At 44.4% G+C, this 19,661-nt stretch overlaps 1 protein-coding gene across 3 annotated transcripts in view; it reads left to right on the top strand.

The window, feature by feature from the left end:
• Positions 1-7,502: 7,502 nt before the first annotated feature.
• Positions 7,503-19,661, top strand: part of nck1b (NCK adaptor protein 1b) — a 53,574-nt gene continuing 41,415 nt past the window's right edge. For 2 of the 3 annotated variants that reach the window (XM_072679332.1, XM_072679330.1), the window contains exon 1: positions 14,089-14,407. The gene's annotated coding sequence lies outside the window, so the exon portion shown is untranslated. Of the gene's footprint in view, positions 7,519-14,088; positions 14,408-19,661 lie in introns of those variants that run through there. The other variant, XM_072679331.1, reaches the window with a different exon arrangement.

Here is a 19,661-nt window from a genome sequence, read left to right as displayed (position 1 = left end):
TGAGCTTATTTGGCTGTGAACTGGAGAGACACAGAACAGAAATCCAACACATCAGACTGTCGTCAACATTTGTAAACATGGCGTTCCTGAACAGTTCTGAACAGCGTAGAAATCGTAACCTACGAAAAAGTGAATCGTCGTGATGTCATGCTGTTTATGTCTGCACATGCCGGCGCTATTATTATTATTATTATTAATAATATTACGCCACTATTGACTGAAGTGGGAACTTCTGGTGGTGGAAAGACTCTGAAAACAAAGCCGTGTGGTTTTGGGGAACTGGTGCATTACTCAACAGTCTAGCTTCTTCACCCAGCTCTTGTTTCACTTCTCTGTTTCTCTGTAATGATGTTTGCAGGACAGGTTTATATTAACGCATGATTAAGCAGTCACAAGACGGAGAGAATGAGAGGCTGTGCGGACCATCCCGGGCTTTTGCATCAGGCTCGCCTTCGGATAACAGGTGACTGCTTCCCGTGGCGTAAAATGAGTGCTTAGTCAGTACTGTTCTCTCCGGGCCCACAGAAATGCTCTGTGTGTTATTGACTCTCACTTTTTGAGTGCGGGGTTGTCGTAGTGGGGGGTATGTGGGTAAGTGAAATATGGCTGGTGTCTCCTGCGGACGATTAAAAAGTTGATGATTGTTTTCTACTCTTTCAGTTCCTCTTCTCTGTGGGGATTTTGCTGGCATATCACTCTCTCTGTGGTCTGATCTGGATTTTTTTTTTTTTTTTTTTTTTTTTTTTTTTTTTTTTTTTTTAAGCGAAACGCAATCCTTCATCTCCCCCTTGTGCTTGTAGTCGCTACTAAATAGCTGGGTGGATTCGTTCGTTTGGCTTTTTTATATAACCAGAGAAGCTGAAGATACTAAAGAATCATTCAGAAGTTTCAGGTCATGCTGATGCTCCACAGACTGTAATGGTGAGGATGGCGTCTCGGCCATTGCCGCTCCAGTCTAGATGCTGCTACTGAACTATGGAACTCGGGTGGAGCTGCTTGCGAACCTCTTTTAGTACTGTTATCCATAACTCTGCGTAACCAGAGTCATATTAGTGTAAGATCCTGTAGTTTTACTCTACCGCCTCAGTCCACATGCTTCTCTAGCTTCAGATGCTGCTTCTGTAACTTGCCAACAAATGCACGTGTACAGCTGCCCATTAAGGGGGCGTTCAAAGCACAATTTGTATTCATACTCATGAAGTAAACTACACTTCCCGACTGTAGGGGGAGCACAAGAGTAAAATGGTGATGTGGCTTTGAGAGCTCTTCAGAAAAAAATCTAAAAATAATTTGATATGAATGAATAATTATTAATATTAACTTGTCGTTATTTATAAAACACAGTAAACTAGGGAGGATCCGGTACAGTGGATCGTGTTCTGGGCTGATCTAGACATAATCATTTTAATAAATTGGGTACCGGCTATTTTAATCTCTCTCCAGTTCAGAGTCCACGGTGACCAGAGCGCCATCTGGTGACCTCAAGGAGACATTACAGCCCACGGAAAAACCCTCACAGAAATGTTCTGTTTTACTAGCAGAGGAACCGGAGAACCGCTCGCCTTTGTCTGTTTCTAAACCAGCACTGAAGAACCCATTTAGAACCAAGTGGAGGCTAATGCTAATGCTAACACACATACATACTGTAGAAACCCAAATCTCTCACACAGCACATTCACCCACTATAAACCAGTTATTACACACCAGTAGACCAACAACCACAGATATCAGTCCGGAGTGTGTACCACTACACACACTCATATATATATATATACACACACACACACACAGGAGGTGATCTGACTGCAGTGTTGTAAAGGAGCTGGGAGCTGATTGGTCAGGGAGGAGGGTCAGACTGGATTATCAGATATTAAACACTATAAATCAGTGATTTTTAAGAAAAGTCTCGACTAAACTAAATCAGTCAGTCCAGAAAGTCTGATTATAGAAACTGATACTGAAAATAAAGGATTTTACTGAATGGATTAATCAGCAGCTCGTCTGATCTAAACCCTGGGGCTGGATTATTATTTCTACACACACAGAGATCAGATCAGGATCAGCTGATACTCAGCATTAAGGGCTGGATCAGGAGACATAGTATTGGGACGTCCCTAGAGGGACGTGGTGCCTACAGGCAGCAGCTGCAGCAGCAGCATTTATTATTATTTATACTTATATATTTATTTTTTATTGAAGGAATTAATTTTGTATTTATTTGTATTTTTTTTATTAGAATTATTTTTGATGCTTTTTCAGAACTTGACCCCGGGGGGCTCTCCGTTCAGTGATGTTTGTGATCCTTCAATGTGCAATTGCAATGGTCTTACACACTTGACCACCTGAGGCCGCATTAGCCTGGCTGCTTCCTTGGAGCCACTTCTCCTGAGGCTGTCTGACACACCCGGTTTTGCTTTAGACAGTTTCAGTTGTTTTTTTTTTTTTTTTTTTTTTATTATTTTTTTTTTTTTCCTCCCCTCCTTTCCCAAAACCTGAAGCTGTTCAGCCTGCAACCCGACACTGGGGTCTGATGATGTCCCAAATTGTGAACCCTGTAGAAGGCTTTGTACAGACATGATCACGGCCTGGAGCACAGTCTCCTCTGTTAGGTACAGTAAAGGTGGTGTTAGGTGGGATGTTATTCAGCCAGCAGGTCAAACATTCTCAAGTCTGTACATGTGTGGTAATACTACTGAGTAGTGATCTGTGGGTTGCTATTGCGTAAACGTTGTTAACTGTCACTGGGCGCGTTGAGGCAGCGAAGTTGTGTGCAGCGTCTGTGTTCGGTTGGTGTAGTGTAGAGCTGGGCGGTATTAGCATGTTACAACACAAGCTTGTTTTTATTTATTTATTTAAAAAATATATTTTATCATATATATATTTATATTTTTTTACTTATTTGTCTCCCAAATTTGGGCCAGAGTGAACACAGTTAGTTGTGCCGATGGCGCTCTCCCCCAGTCCCACTCTTAAAGCGATGTTGGCCGGCATAGGCGTCAGTTGGCAGCTGTGGTGGAGCTGTGGTGTGTCGGCTGCCAGTTCGAAAAGAGGCGATGACTGACTTCACGTCCATCAGAAGAGACGTGTGTTAGTGCTTATCCTCCTCCTGTGGGGAGCATGGCTAGTGCTAGGGGGAGCTACAGGGTGGGTTAATTGGCAGGACCTAAAAAGGGAAAAATTCTACAAATTAGTTATAAAAAAAAAGAGGAAACCTTGAAGTAACCACGCCACCGTTCACTAGGTCACAGTGGGGCACACTGGGGCAGTGGTGGCTAAGCGGTTAGAGCGCCGGGCTATTGATGACAGGGTTGTGGGTTCGATACTCGGGCTCGGCAAGCTGCCACTTGAGCAAGGCCCTTTACCCTATCTTCTCCTTGGGCGCTGGAGTTGGCTGCCCACCGCTCTGGGTGTGTGTGTACTCACTGCCTCTAGTTCGTGTGTGTGTGTGTGTGTGTGTGTGTGTGTGTGTGTGTGTGTGTGTGTGTGTGTGTGTGTGTGTGTGTGTGTGTTCACTACCACAGATGGGTTAAATTTTGCTGTACAGTGACAAATACTATCTATGTACATCTATGTCCGTAAAGAAGTCTTTTGGTCGTACCTGTAGTACGTGTAGTTCACCGTATAGCAAATCCTACATAGCGACCATTCAGAACCAGCTTACGTTTACTCCTGCCTGCAGGAACGGAGCACTGGAACACAGTTGAGTAGCAGGACTGGGCGATATGGTCAAAATTTTCTCTCAACATTTAAAGACTTTTTCATGAGGAACGATATTTCACGGTAGACGTCATCACAGACGAAATGCATCAGTAGTGACCAGATTTTAAAAAATGACCATCCAAATCCTCTCTCATAGTCTTAGTACAGTAATTTTAGTATTATTTTTAAATCTGCTGCACCTCATCCAATTAGATCAGATGTTTCTACGCTGTTTGTAATTAAAGGTGTTTATGATCAGTGTCCTTTAAACACGAAAAGTATCCTTGATCTTCTTGGAAAAGCAGATTGTGTATCACGCTAACACAATTTATCACGATACGATTAAAGTAGTCGTATTGCCCAGCTCTACGGAGTAATCATAAACACCTGTCAAACCGAATGTCCCAATAATAATAATAATAATAATAATAATAATAATAATAATAATAATTTATTATTATTATTTATTATTATTATTATTATTATTATTATTATTATTCCGGTGCTCTGAAATAGTTGTATAGCCCAGCTCTACTGAGTAATCATAAACACCTGTGAAACCGAATGTCCCAATAATAATATTAATAATAATAATAATAATAATAATAATAATAATAATAATAATAATTTATTATTATTATTATTATTATTCCAGTGCTCTGAAATAGTTGTATAGCCCAGCTCTACTGAGTAATCATAAACACCTGTGAAGCTGAATGTCCTGATTATTATTATTATTATTATTATTATTATTATGGTGCTCTGAAATGAGGGGGGGGGGTATGGTGTATATTGGCTCAGTATTGACATATAGGAGGTATAAGTCTGTTTATATATTCATATTTAAGGGTCTTGCGGCTAGGGTTGGCCCTCTGTCGTGCAGTGTGTTGCATTAGGGCGCCTGTATGATGAAACGTACTTACGTGAAGCAGCTAGATTCAACAGGAAGTGTGTGTGTGCGCGAGTGGGAGAGTGCCCAAAATGCCTCCCACCAATCCTTCGTTCCCATTGCTCCACCAGTCATTGCCTCCAGCTCACCCTCTCCGTGTTTTGTACAGTGACTTGTTATTTTTTTTTCGTTCTGCTGGAATTCGGGTTCCCGGCGTGTTGCAGCATGTTCAGTACGGAGTGGTCCGTCCCTGGTGGCTTGTGAAGTGCTTGTGTGAAGAGCCCGAGGCCTCAGTCCACCAGGCAGCGCATGGCAGCCGTTGGCAGGTAAAGGCAGCGTGTGGCTTTTCTGTTTTTTTTGCAGCACTCTTACTTCCTGGGAGCTTTATCTGTGTGGTTTACAAATGAGCCAATATTTGGATTATAACAGTGGCTGCTTCTGGAGAAGGGGAGTCAGAAACGGCATCCGCAGCACCCACACTGTTTCAGTTGGCATTGGTTACGTTTATTCAAATCCCCCCCCCCGGATGGCGCTCAGGTTGATGTGTCCTGTTCCATAAACAATGACTACAATTAAGAATGGGGCTGATATCTGAGGTTTTCCTGGGGACGGCGACACTGTGGAAAATCATTGCTCACTATTCCAGTTGAGCTCAATCTGACGCTGCGGTTATTTTAATGTAAAATTGCTACGTAGTGTTGATTTAAGAGATCAGCGGTCATGCGTAATTATTAGGACACCTCATGGAAACCTCAAATTAGAATCAGGTGCAGCACATCAGCTGCAGAGAGGATACTGGAGGAGCCCGTCTTACCTAAACCTCAGATATTTAGTCTGGTCTGCTCCTGATTGGTGAAGTGAGTGGTGAAGATCACCACCATGGCCAGATCCGAAGAGCTCTCTGAGGCCTTCAGGAAGAAAGAAGTAGATGCAGAGGAGTCTGGGAAAGGGGTTTAAAATGGGGATGTCCCGATCAGGGTTTTTTACCGTCCGTTCCGATCCTCGTAATGGTGACTATCGGCCGGTTCCAGTCTTTGTGTTTTCTGTGAGTAATACAGCCCCACAATTCAGATAAGCTGTGCTAGTCCATGCTAGTAAACTGAGGGAAGATCACTGTTCACTGTTTGTAGTCCTAGTTTCTGTAATCAGACTAAGTTCTAATCTGATCTACTTTGTTTAAAGCAACTGTTTGAAACTCTGTAGTGTTTAATATCATACAGTCCAGTCTGACTGACCTACCAGACCATTCAGCTTCTTTACAGCTCCATTAAAAATCAGCCTGGATCGCCCCCTGCCCCGAATCGCTGATCTTGGGCTGAACTTTCTGTCTGTTGATTTAAATGTTCTCCACTTGATTTCCAATAGTTCTGAGATCTTTATTTTAAAACCTCTTCCCAGACTCCTCTGCATCTACAACCTTCTTCCTGAAGGCTTTAGAGAGGCCTCGATGCTTTTTCAGCCTGTTAGTTTAGTTGTATTGCCTGTAGCTCTTAGTATTGTTACAGTAAAGGTCAGATTCATAGGTTAAATTTTGTAAAGGCAGTATTTTATGGGGTGTCCTAATATTTATTTATTTTTTGTTTGTTTGTTTATTTATTCATAGTGTTTAATATCTTACAGTTCAGTCTAACTAACCTACCTGACCGTTCAGCTCCCAGTTCCTTAATCAAATCATATTTATTTGTACCACTGTTGTCGTCACAAAGCAGCTTTACGCAATCAGGGATTAGTAAAAGATCAATAATAAAAAAAAAAAAATCAATAACATAAGACGTGAAAAGCTTAAGACCCCCCCCCCCAAGAGAGCAGTCGACAGCGACAGTGGCAAGGAAAAACTCCCTCAGAGCTGGAGGAAGAAACCTTGGGAGGAACCAAGACTCACAAGGGGGACTGGTGGTCGGACTGGTGGGTGGCAGCTGGTCTGACGCAGGTAGAGGGAATCCATTTGGGAAGGTCAGACTTTCCGTCCAGCCCGTCTTTACTCCTGAATTGTGATCGGACTGCAGAGAGCTAACTCTGAATATCTGTGTAATGGCAGTATTTTATGGAGTGTCCTTAATATTTATTTATTTATTTATTTATTGATTGATTGATTGATTGACCTGCTGTCTCTCTACGCCCGCTACTCATGGCTCTGTTTGGCCGCCACACTGATTCTCAAGCTCACGGTGCAGAGGGTGGAGGTTGGTGTGCTGTGCGTAGTTCAGCACAGCCCTGCTGTGAGTAATGCTGAAGATGATAATGTAGCTTCAGCAAGCAGCAGATAGCCAGTGACCTCATCTCCTCTGTCTGCTGCAGACAGACAGACCAAGCAGTAATTAAAGTCATTGTAATTTAAACTGTTTTAGGCCTAGTCTCTCTCTCTCTCTCTGTCTCTCTCTCTCTCTCTCTCTCTCTCTCCCGATCTCTCCCTCGTCCCTCTTTCTTTTCATCTCTGTGATTTCTGACTGAGGGGAAAACCCCCGCAGTGCTCCATGATGAGATAAGACCACGTTTATTTTCACTGCTCTCACATCCTGGATGGAGTGGAGTGCGGAGGACAGCAGAGGAGGAAGCCATTGTCCTGCACTGATGTTGATCTGAGATAGGCAGATAGTCTGCGTAAGAGTGAAAGGGACAAGTGGAGCGCTCCGAGGGGGGTGAAGGCGGCCAGGCCGCGCTGACGTGGGCCGCTCTGAGGAAACAGATAGCTGGGCTGATGAGGGCTTTGGCTTTGTCTGCAGTCGACAGTCCGTCTCAGTTTGATTGTTGGTTCTAGATCTTATTGTGTTATTACAGACGAACGCAATCAGATTCGCTCAGGCTGTATCAGCAGGTGCTGCCGCGCAAGCTGTTCGCCATGACCGTCCACATAACGGCCCCCGGAATGAGCCCGGATGAGACGACGTCTTTGCTTCGCTGCCTAAATGTCATGAAACCTGCTTTTGTTGGTGAGGATCAGAAGTGGTGGCAGATGGAGGAGATGGGGGAGATGGGCTGCAGTAAATCATGTGCGATTTTTAATCTTCTTGCTTTTTGTGTGGAAAGTGTCAGACAGGAAAGTGCTTTTGGAAGCCGAGCAGGCTCTGGCAGGTCGTATGGTAAGTGAGGGTATGAAAATAAGGAGGGAAGTTTGCAAGGTAAGCCGAGCTAAATATTCTAAAATGTCCCTCAGCGGCTGGAGTCTTTTCCGAGAGGTACTATTAAAGACAGCTGGGATTAAGATCAGGGGTGTAAATCTCGGATTTCATGAAGATTCAGGTTGCTTTAATTATGAGACAGTTCAGTGACTTGGGATCGAGGGCAGATCCAGGCAATTTGAAGCTGTAGCAGTGTGCGGTCTGGTGTCCCCTAGGTCCCAGTCATAGACCTGATCCTCAGCTGCTGCAGACCGAACTTCTCAAGTTCATCTGGGACATTATTTCGCTGAGCAAAACAAATGATTTATTCAAACTGATAAATGCAGCTAAAATAGCAGCCACAGTGGCCCGGGTGGTCCAGCTGGTTCGAACCCTGGTCACTCCCTCTGCTTGGGGCCCCGAGAGAGCACAGTTGGCTTTGTTCTCTTCAGGGTGGGTAGACGGCACTCTCACTCCAGTGCACTGCTGGCCGGCACTGCCATCTGCTGGCTGATGCATCCGAGTCAGGTACACAACGCTTTCCTCCGAGCGCGTCGGTTGCTTGGAGGCGTCGCATCGGCAGCAGTTCGGAAAAACGAGGCGCTGGCTGGCTGCTCACATGTCTGAGGAGGCGTGTATATGTGTTCGCCCTCCCAGTGTTGGGAGAATTGCATGTGATTGGGGGAGAATATGTGTGGGTTGGGTAATTGGCGAGGAAAATGGGGAGGAGATGGCTGAATAAAAAAATTATATATAATAATAATGTGTAATATTTATAGTGCAGCAGTTACATTGTGTACATTTCAACAGCAGAACGTCACTGCTGCATCATTTAAGGTGGAATGGAAAAATTTAGATTTAGCGTTAGCTCGGAGCCTCGCTGGTGGTCGCTGTAGCTGGTTGGTCTGTTTTCTGCCAAAACCACCCAGTTTGGTTGTAGCTGTACAACGACAAAGATAATTCTTCTTATTATTATTATATATTTTTTTGATGTTATTTGGAAAGATCTATTGTTCCCCCGTCCCGCCTTTACTCTTAAATTATGTACGTTTCGTAACCAAACTCGGGTGGAAATGCTGTGTTCTACCAGTGGCCGGGTGTCAGTGGCCTAGGAGTCGGGTCTCCCGGATAAGTAAACTCTTGGCACCTGAAGAGTCCTCGCTGGAATGAGTCTCATAATGCTTAGTATTTAAGGGCAGCACAGTGGCAGTAGTGTTTGTGCGTACTGCTCAGCTCCAGGAGCCTTGGCTTATGCATTCAGTCCTTGTTTCAGGGTGTGAGATGTGTGGTGTGGTCTTCCCGTGTCCAGATCCTCCCAAAAATGCATGTGGTAAGTGAATTGGCGATGTTGAATTCCCCTGGGTGTGTGAGAGGGACTGGTAGGGCATCCAGGGGGTGTTCCTAATTTTAGCCCTTTATTTATTTGTTTATTTTGGTGATGTACGGTTGTGAATGGGAACACTTTTAATGCTCATAGAACCAGAAGTAAGTCCATTATTTCAAGGGTCTAGATCTCCTTTAAAAGGGTTTCTGAGCTTTTTTAGTCATGGTCCTTTAAACTGGGTCGCAGCACAGTGGTGGGTCGCAGTGTGTGGGGATGAGTAGGTGTATATTTCATGCTTTTCACCACAAGAGCACCATTTCTGCTTCTGATGTTCGCTCCTTTTCACCGGTCAGCACTGCAGTGAAGCGATGTGGGGAGAGGGCGCCATCTACCCACCCTGGAGAGAGCAAGGCCAAGTACGGGTATTGTGCATGCGACCATGCTTCAAGCTCGTACCTGTGTTAAAGGCCGCTTGGAAGCAGTTTTGCTGCGGTAAGGTCCCTGCCATTAGAGTCCTGTAATATGATCCCATTTGTCTCTAGTGATCGGTTGCACACTGATGATTATGCCAGCAGTGAAGGCCAGAGGTGACCAGAAGTGAGCTTCAGCCTGCATGAGCCATATTCACACAAGGCAAATGAGTTCAACCACGTCATGCTGCTGCTTGGTAAAGCAGTGAATGCATGCAGCTGCACCAACCTGCACCCGTCATGTGATGACCCAGATGTGCAAATGCATGCATTTGTGCACACACACACACACACACACACAGAGCTTGTCTAGTAGAGAAGTATTACCAATAGAATAGGACTCTCTGGAGCAGATAAACATGAACCTATTGGCTCCATGCTGCCTAATGCCAGGCGTGGGCTAGAGGGGTATAAAGCCCCCCAGCAGCATTGAGCTGTGGAGCAGTGGAGGAACTGTGGTGTTCTGGAATGATGGATGGATGGCAATCAAATCAAATCCTCACAGCAATGCCCCAACTTCTTGTAGAAAGCCAGTTATTCCAACAAAAGCAGGATGAACTATATATATCCTTGATTGTGGAAGAAACGGTAAATGAGCAGGTGTCCCAATACCTTTGTCCATATACTGTATCATGACCTGTTAAATTATTGTTGGACTGGTCTCCTGGTCCTTCTGTCTGATCATCTCCGATCAATCTTAAGCAGACTGCGCCAACTGACCCTTAAATAAGGCTAGGTAAGCCCTGCTAATGGCTCTCTCAGGGCACAACGACCAGCCAGGTCTTTCTCGGGCCGCCGTTTGAGCCCTGTGCTCTGCCTAAGTCAACACCAGGCAAAGGCATGGATTCCTCCTTTGGCTCTTCGATCAGCATGAGGGCCCCGTAAATGACCTGGAATGATCCAACCCTGTGTTTTCAGCTGCGCTCGTCTGATCCATACACCCCCCCGCCCCCCCTTCATCTAAAAAAAAAAAAAAGCTGATGAATCGGGGCCTAAATGAGATGAATTGGGGCCTAGATGGGGCCTCTCGTGCCATGTGAGTGCTGACCGAAGCAGCACGAAGATGAAAATGCGAGATAAGTGAAGACTCGTGGCTCATGATCTGCAGTCACTCAGAGTCTCACTACTAGCTACAGATGGTGTGGTGCAGTGTATATACACTACAGTGTGTTGAAGGTGAAGCAGAATACAGCATGACATAAGTGTGTGTATTAGAAGTACATTAGAATATATATATATATATATCAATAACAGGGTTGTGGGTTCGATTCCCGGGCTCGGCAAGCTGCCACTGTTGGGCCCTTGAACAAGGCCCTTTACCCTCTCTGCTCCCCGGGCGCTGGAGTTGGCTGCCCACCGCTCTGGGTGTGTGTGTGTGTGTGTGTGTGTGTGTGTGTGTGTGTGTGTGTGTGTGTGTGTGTGTGTGTGTGTGTGTGTGTACTCACTGCCCCTAGCTCACTAGTGTGTGTGTTCACTACCACAGATGGGTTAAATGCGGAGGACACATTTCGCTGTACTGTGACAAATACGTGCACCTTACTATATATATATATATAATATTGTGTGTGTCTAATGTATAATATGTATATATGCACACACCACTCAGTTCATTCACTAGTGTTAAAGTATGCAGTAATCCTGCATGCTTTAACACTACTGAATGAACTGAGTGGACAGTAACAAAGGACCGGAGTGACCAGCTGTTTATACTAGTATAGTATTGATGTTTTGAACCCGGGTGTCGATGGTGGTTTATAGAGGTTAAACTATTTGTGGTTCATTTGCTCTTGGGCTTTACAGGGTCTCCCCGGTGTGACCGAAGCCAAATCATCCACTTGTGCAGCAGTACAGCTTTCACACACACTGGTCACTCTGTTTGATGTTTAATGAGGACTCTTAACATAGCAAACTGGTCAGCTCGTGAGTGAAGCTACTGCTAATGAATTATGTAAAGGAACTGGATAGTCGTTGAATCTTCCAGCTGTTTTGGGGGCTGACTTTGTGGTTAATAATTAGCTGCTTTCAGAACTGTTTTACAGTACGACCCACGGCCATTTCCAGTGTGTGTGTGTGTGTGTGTGTGTGTGTGTGTGTGTGTTTTGGAGGAAGTGAAGCAGTGCTAGAGGGGTAAAACACACAGAGCACATTCCAGTAGGCACCAGAGGCCTGTGATTTTAGCAGCCTGTCAGAGGGATTAGGTTACAGTGTCTGGGAGCTCTTGCTGGCCTGACCCACGGCTGTTTCCACACTGTAATATGGCTACTTAGAATCTTACTCCTCCCATAGTCTAAATACCACACTCGGAGTTCCTCAACAACAGCTGATTACTTGAAAACCGCATTACCACTATTATTAGTCATTCATCAGGAAGTCCCACCTTTACAGCTGGCGAGATAATCCAGCCCTCAAATGACCAAGAGCTGTTGGACTTGAAGCACCTCTATGTAGCGTTTTACCTTAGAATAACATCTCTGATAGCATTGCGATGCTCCACTGACCTGTAATTTAAAAAGGGGTGCCTCAGTCGCGGCTACTCTGGGCTCGGAACGCTGCTAACCACACTACGCAGTCTGGGTTTTCTAGCTTTAATTTTACTTTCAATCAATTTCATGGGGGTCCTTCATAATTTAGTTGGCATCAGGATGATGTAACTTACTGCCAGAACATTCAGATTTATGTAAAGAGCGCATTTTACTACTGCCATTGTCACAAAGCAGCTTTCTAGGAATTGGTAAAAGGACGAGAGATTAACCTAAGAAAAAAATAATAAAAAATGAGAGCAGTCAAAGGCACCGGTGGCAGTGAGCCTCAGAGCTGGAGGAAGAAACCTTGTGAGGAACCGAGGCTCACAAGGGGGACCCATCCCATCCTCCTCTGGTCAGAATTATTTATAAATTACTAATAAAAATTACTGTACCACTGTGCTCGTCTGCTCAGGTGTGCTATCATCATCATAATAATATAATGTCACTATTATAATCATAATAGAGAGCCGATTATAAAAGGTTATCTACATTATTGCACAACATAAAACTATGTAAATGCCAGCTAGTGGGTCAAAGAGTTCTAGATAGTACTTAAAAGGGTTTTCGGTGCAGTACACCAGTTCAGAGAACCTGTTAATGGGTTAAAAAACCAACACACACACACACACACACATATATATATATATATATATATATATATATAAATAAACCAACACTATATGTGTATGTATATATGTGTGTGTGTGTATATATATATATATATATATATATATATATATATATATATATATATATATATATATATATATATATAAAAACCAACACACACACACATATATATATATATATATATATATAAACCCCCCCCCCACACACACACAGGTTCTTTATGTAGCAAGGGTATTTAGTACAGGCATTGAATCTATTGTGAAACTGTCTGGTGAAATTATAGGCGTGCCTTAAAAATCCTCCAAATCAAGTCAGCAACAGTCATTGCATGCATGCATGCATATATATATTGCTGACTTGATTTTGAGGATTTTTAAGGCACGCCTATAATTTCACTACTGTGAATAATAGTACCACACCTCAGTGTTGTGTAAGCTACGTGCCTCAGGTGAATTCTTAAGTAGACCTGCTGATGTGGTTTCTGAGACGAAGAGTGGTACTGCGCTCATCTCTCACCTAAACCTGACCGGCCTTTTGAATCATCCTGAATGCACTATATGGGCAATAGTATTGAGAATAGGGTTCTTGTGAAATCTAGAGTATTAAAGGCCATTCTACTAGATTTGAGGAGCATTGCTGTGAGGATTTGATTGCGTTCAGTGACCAGAGCGTTAGTGAGGTCCGGATGCTGGATGACTACCACCACCTCATCCCAAAAGTATTGGATGGAGTACCACCATCCATCATTCCAGAGAACACAGTTCTTCCACTGCTCCACAGCTCAATGCTCGGGGGCTTTATACCCCTCTAGCCCACGCCTGGCATTATTAGGCAGCATGGTGCAGACGGGTTCATGTTTATCTGCTCCTGCAGAGAGTCCTATTGTATTGGCAGCACTTCCTTGCAGGGACCCAAAGGGTGTCCACAAACATATGGACATGTAGTGTAGGTTTCGGTCTGCCACTTCCATACGTGCTGTAGTGCTTTGGTGAGCTGACTGAGGCCTAATGAGTGAGGCACGTGGGTCTTGTATAAACGCCGCAGTCGGCAGGGTGGCATCAGCCTGTAATTTCAGCTTCGCTAATCTCGTTTTCCTCCGTCAATCAAACCCTCCCTGCCCGGCGGCGGCGGCGGCTCACGCCTTTGACGAACCTCAGGGATCTTTTTTTTTTTTTTTTTTTTTTTTTTCCTGTTACATCTCCAGGGCGGGCTTCTTTACTCGCCGAATGGTCGCCATAGAAACAGGCGGCCATGGCATTACTGCATGGCTCTGGAAGGATGTGGTGAGCTCCTTTTTAAGAGTCTCTCTCTCTCTCTCTCTCTCTCTCTTTTAATCTCTTCCTCTCTATCTCTCTGTCTTTCTCTCTCTGTGTCTCTCTCCCTCCATCTCCTGCCACCGCAAGCAGTCGCTGCACAGAAGCGGGAGGAAGCCGCTAACAATGTGTGTGTCAGAAGGGGCTGTGAGTTGTTGCGGTGAGGCTTGCAGCGCTGCGAAAGCAGCTGTAGACCTCGATTGTTTCGGTTTGCAGAAGCACGGTATCTTTCCTTCAGTGAGGGTTCGAAGAGCTCGTGGCAGCTGAATGAGAAGCGGTGCTGTTGGTGCGTCCGGGGGCTCTTCTGAAAGGAGTGGCAGAGGGAGGAGCGCTGTCGGAGCCTGTGCCGCTGGGTAGCATGTGTGAGGCGGCCTGTGCGCGTGGGGGAGATAATGTCACTGGACGACCCTCTGACCCGCGGCTGGCGCTTCAGTAGGGATGCTGCGGTTCTCAGATAAGGTAGGAGGCTTCCTGTGACTGTAACTGCACGTAACTCTGCTTTGTCGTCATTATTGGTCAGTTGCTCTTGTTTGTCGGGCAGAATGGACCGGATAAGGGGAGTCTCTCCGAATGTGGGCCTCCCCTTTCTTAAAGCACTTACCACATTATTATTAGTTATCCTGGAATTAATAACTGAATATTAGGACTTCATATTATTAAATTTAGTTAGGGGTTAGAATAAGCAGTAAATGCATTGGAATTGTGCAGAAATGTAATAGGAAAGGTGAGCTTTAAGTGTAGGATCATTCCGGAGGGTTTCAAATGCAGTAAAATGAGTAAAATACAGATATTTAAGCACACAGACACCCACGTTTTACACTCTCCTGGAGTTCAATAAATATCGATTTGAAATATTATTAGTTATTTTGAACAGTTCTGTCCTTTCAGCTCTGATCTCTTGTTTGAGGAACCTTCAGTTTTTTCATTCTCGTTGGGCCGGAAAGCCATCCTGCATTTGTTTTGCAGGTTTTGTAAGCACTCTTGTAGCCCTTTCTGTAAGTGCTACTAATGGTTTGCAGAAAAAACGTCTATGGTTCCATTAAGGGAGTATGAAGAAGCTTTGGAGGTGTAAGGACCTTTTACTTGTTGTTGAGGTTCTTTACCCATTTAAAGGTTCCTCACCCTCCTACACGCTTCCAAATAAAAGGTTCTGCAAAGGACAGATCACTGAACACAATGCCTGGCTGTCCTCTTCACCCTCTATGACCATGGCTTCTTCATGACCCTTAGAATCTGCTCTTGAGTGAAGGCCGCAGGTCTGGACATGTGCTGCGCTTCCTCTGAATCTTATCAGGGATGTTGGTTATTACTGCCGTGCTGATGGATTTACAACCGAGAACCTGAGAACCTGAACCTACATATCTGCATTGAATGGCTTCCTGCTCCTAGCTATAAAAGTATTGGTCTCTCTCTCTCATTTCTCGGCATTCTTATGTTCGTCCAGACGCAACAAGCTGCTGTTAGTGAGCCTGTTGGTTGGTGGCTTTATTTATTTATTTATTTATTTATTTACTTACTTGTTTGGGACGTTCACAGATCAGCCAAGACCTGCCTAATATTGCGTAGGTCCATTTTGGGTCCACAAGACCTCTGAAGGTGTGCTGTGGTATCTGGCACCAAGACATTGGCAGCAAATCCTTAAAGTCCTGTAGGTGGAATGGAGGTGGGACCTCCATTAGTGTCAGTGAGCCTTGGGGGGCTCATGACACTGTTGCCGGTTCACCAGTTGTCCTTTCTTGGAGCACTTTTGGTAGGTACTGACCACTGCAAAGCAGGGAAACCCAGCAAGACCTGCCTGATGTTTTGGAGACTGTGTGCAGCAGTCGTCTAGCCCATTTTTTCCCTTATCTTCAGGAACTGGACTGTTTACCTACCTTCTAACATGTCGACCCACACCTTGACCGGTGCCAGTGTAATTAGTTAATCAATGTTCATCACTTTTTCTGTCTTGTTGAGGTTTTGTGAGAAGTTCGTGATCTCTGCACCGCTGCTAGGGCTGAGCAATTAATCGTCAATTGGCGTAATCTTGCCCATGACACTCATGCATGTGTAGTCTTGAGTCCGTCCTGTCCAGTCTGCAACAGTCCAACACTGAGCCAAGTGAGCAGCTTGAGCAGCTCATGTCATCGTTCATTAATCGTAAAGGAGGTAAAATGCTCCAGGTATCGTGGTACTGATTTTGAGATCATATCGCCCAGCTCTAACCCCTGCTATTCATATTACTGTTGTGTAATGAGTTACTTGTTTCGGGGACGTTCCAGCCAGTCTAGGAAAACCCTCTTCTGATGGCTTCTTTAGATGGTAAGAGGAACTTTGGGTGGGGGGGGGGGTATTTTTATGTTTATATAAATATATAGTATAGAGTATTTCGATTTTATATGTTTATATTATAATATAATTAATATATTTCTATTTTAATTATTATTTTATTTATTTATTTTAGTGGGGGGGCGTACAAGAAGTGCTGTAAGGCCATGTGTGTGTAAGGCCTGCTTACACATGCGCACAGACAGACAGTACTGATGAGGCCGGTCTTATGGAGCACTTTGGGGTAGGTTGTAAAGGTGCTTTTCAGACACCTGATGAAGTTCAGTAACGGCAGTACTCGACCGTAATGCTCAGAGGAGCATAAAAAGCTAAGAAACAAATCTTATAACTTGAATAACGTCCCCTTTTTACAGCGAGCGCGATCGTGTTCTCAGTGACGAGTCCAGCAGTCAGCCGCTGGAACTCTGTGCTATCTCCTGTGATGCTGGCCGAGGTGAAACCCAAGGCTCATGAGAAGCACTGCTTCTTGCGTATTCGAGTCAGTTTAGGAGCGTGAACTGTTCATGAATGTCATTCATTTTTAAAAGGCTTAAATTTTTTTTTTTATTTGGTGAGAAAATTGAGTTTGGGCCACTTGGGGCCACCTGCTGTGTGAACGTAGCCTTAGTCTGGCCAGACTGTCCCTTTTAAAAAGGCAACCATGGATTCCACTGTCCACCCACTTCTTATATTGCTGGAAACCGACGTATTAGCCTGAGTCTGAGTTAATCTGTGCAAAGGGCTCAGCAAAACTTACATTTACATTTATGGCTTTTAGCTGACGCTCTTATCCAGAGCGACTTACAAGGTTACTCGTATCACAGAGGAGGGTCAGTGTAGTGTTAGGAGTCTAGCCCAAGGACTCTTATTGGTGTAGCGCAGCATAGTCACCCAGACTGGGAATCGAACCCTGGTCTCCCACATGGTGTGGTAGCTCAGTGCCAGGTAGTGGTGTTATATGTTGCACCACACCAACCACCGAACTTCTTGGAGCTTAATGATTAGTGTAGGACACCCCAGTCACTCTTTTATTTATTTATTTTTTTTTCCCTCTATAAGTGGATGTCCACACACACACACACACGCACACGTCTCTGAAGACGCTCAAACCCCATGCAGGTCTTCATTAAGGTTGCACGGACTTGTCAGAGTGGTTCAGGACTCCAGGACTTCCAGTGTCTAGCACCATTGCTACAGCTGGCACCTCTACGGCATACAGTTCTATGCAGCGAATTACAGCAGTTTCCCCAGTTCGGGGTGGTCTAGGCCTTTAAATTCACCCGTCACTCAGCCGTTTTCACATGCAGTGACACACTTAATAATTGCCATTGCCCTGTTTTCACTCTGAAGGTGGTGTGTTCAGATGTGACGGTGAAAGGTTTGCGGTGCAGCAGAACTGGGTCTGAACGCAGCTGGAGACGGGAGATAGGCTGCACAGGAAATGAGCACATTTCTTTCTGTCTTTCCTTTCTAAATATGGTTGTGACAGGGAGCACTCGTCCTCCTCCTCCTCCTCTTCCTCCTCAAGAACAAACCGGCATCAGTTATTTTAGCCCTCCTAAGAACGAGCTCTTCTCACTGCTTCAGATGCCGTAGGTACTGAGTCCTGAGTCAGGCAGCTGCCCCGTCATTGGAGACCTTCAGTTGTTGTCTTTTTGTGAGCGTGGCCTGTTTGTGGTGAACGCAGTGCTCTTTGTCCTGCTGAAATCTGTCCTCTTGTTGATGTAATCAAGAGCCCCGGCGCTCTTCTGACGGAAAGAGCTTGGTGACCTGCTCGGCGTGCAGCTGCAAGATGAGGCGAGGCACCTGCTGCTGAACTGCACCTTACTGACCACATCAGCGCCTGTAATCGCAGAGGGGCGAGGGTTCCTTTTGCTTTTGCCGGAAATCTTGAAACCCTGAATTAGAGTTGCACATCATAGCAAAGGTTCAGTGCTTCATCAGCACAGCAGTTGGTGAAGGATTGATTCTGTACTGGCGGTACGTTTCAGTACTTCCTACAGTCATCTGAGAAAAGGACACTATGAAAATAACAATAAATAAATAAAAACACTGAAGAAATGCCTTTTAAAAATAATTTAATAATGTAATGAATAGAAATGTAGTCGAGGAAAAAGTTAGAACGCCCCCAGATTTAGTACTGCTTAATGTCTAGCATTAGAGTCGGGTGCAGAACGTCGGCTGCAGACGATCAGAACTTGGTTAGAGAGGATTCTGGAGGAGTCGGTCTTATTTGACCCTCAGGCGTTTAGCCTAGTTTGCCCTTGATTGGTGAAGTGAGTGGGGTCACCATGGCCAGATTAGGTTTGGGTAGTACCTAGAGCTGGGCAATATGACAGTATTTTATTGTATCGTGATACATTGATCACAGTGTGTTTTTATGAGTGTATCGTGACTATCGTCAGTGCTTATAGAGCACTAATTATAACTGCATGTGTCATTATAAAGAGTATAATCAGTCTTAATTAATTAAAGAAAATCACGGTACTCAGTCTAGTAGTGCCGTATACTGGCATATTGTAAATAAATAAAAATCAGTTTTTGATGTCTGTACCGTTCTATCTATAGTACATGGCCAAATAAGCTCATTCCCCCATGTGCATTCAAAAGAACCACAGGGTGGAGGCGCTGTGGGAGCTCACTATGATTGATGCCACAGGTGGGGAATACAAGCCCACTGTAGTGCAAGTTTAGCGATGTGCTGAGTTCGCCGCAAAGACAAAGCAAGGATGAACCGGCCTACTTAGTCTAGAGCCTAAAAACACTGGACAGCACTGCAGCACAAACTCTGAAAACTCTGTAATTCAATTTAATTATTTTCTTCTACATCCCAATCCGAGGGTTTTTTATTTCTTTATTTTTTTCCTTTTTCTCTTCTCACCTTTTTGGTTATTTTCTTTTTTTAATGTGTTAGTGACCGTGTACACGTGTATGTCATAAAAAAAAAAATCTGTCGTATGAGGTGTTTTTGTGAAGTTATGGATTTGCTACTGAATTATTGTATCTTGTGCTGAATGTCATTTATAAATAGAAGGATATATATATATATATATATATATATATATATATATGTGTGTGTGTGTGTGTGTGTGTGTGTGTGTGTATATATATACACACATATATACACACACACACACACAGAGAAGTTATTGTTGGTGTGTTTTGCAATTGAAGAGTACATAAGTAACGCCGCTTCATTTCCTGGGTGGTATTGCATGGTGGAATTGGCATGTACCGAGGTAATGGCACATTTTTGTATAGAATTCAGCAAATAAACAGAAATGGCTCTGAAATCTCTTCATTTCTCCTGGTTTTATGCCGCTCCTAATCCCTGTAGCTTACGGCATCTGAAGTTTCTACGCTACCTGTAGTGGATGGACATGTAGCGGACTGTACTTTATTCTGG

Source organism: Salminus brasiliensis, chromosome 5, assembly GCF_030463535.1.
Source record: "Salminus brasiliensis chromosome 5, fSalBra1.hap2, whole genome shotgun sequence".
NCBI lineage: Eukaryota > Metazoa > Chordata > Actinopteri > Characiformes > Bryconidae > Salminus > Salminus brasiliensis.
Note: the sequence above shows the minus strand (reverse complement) of the source record. Positions and strands in the feature narration are given on the sequence as shown.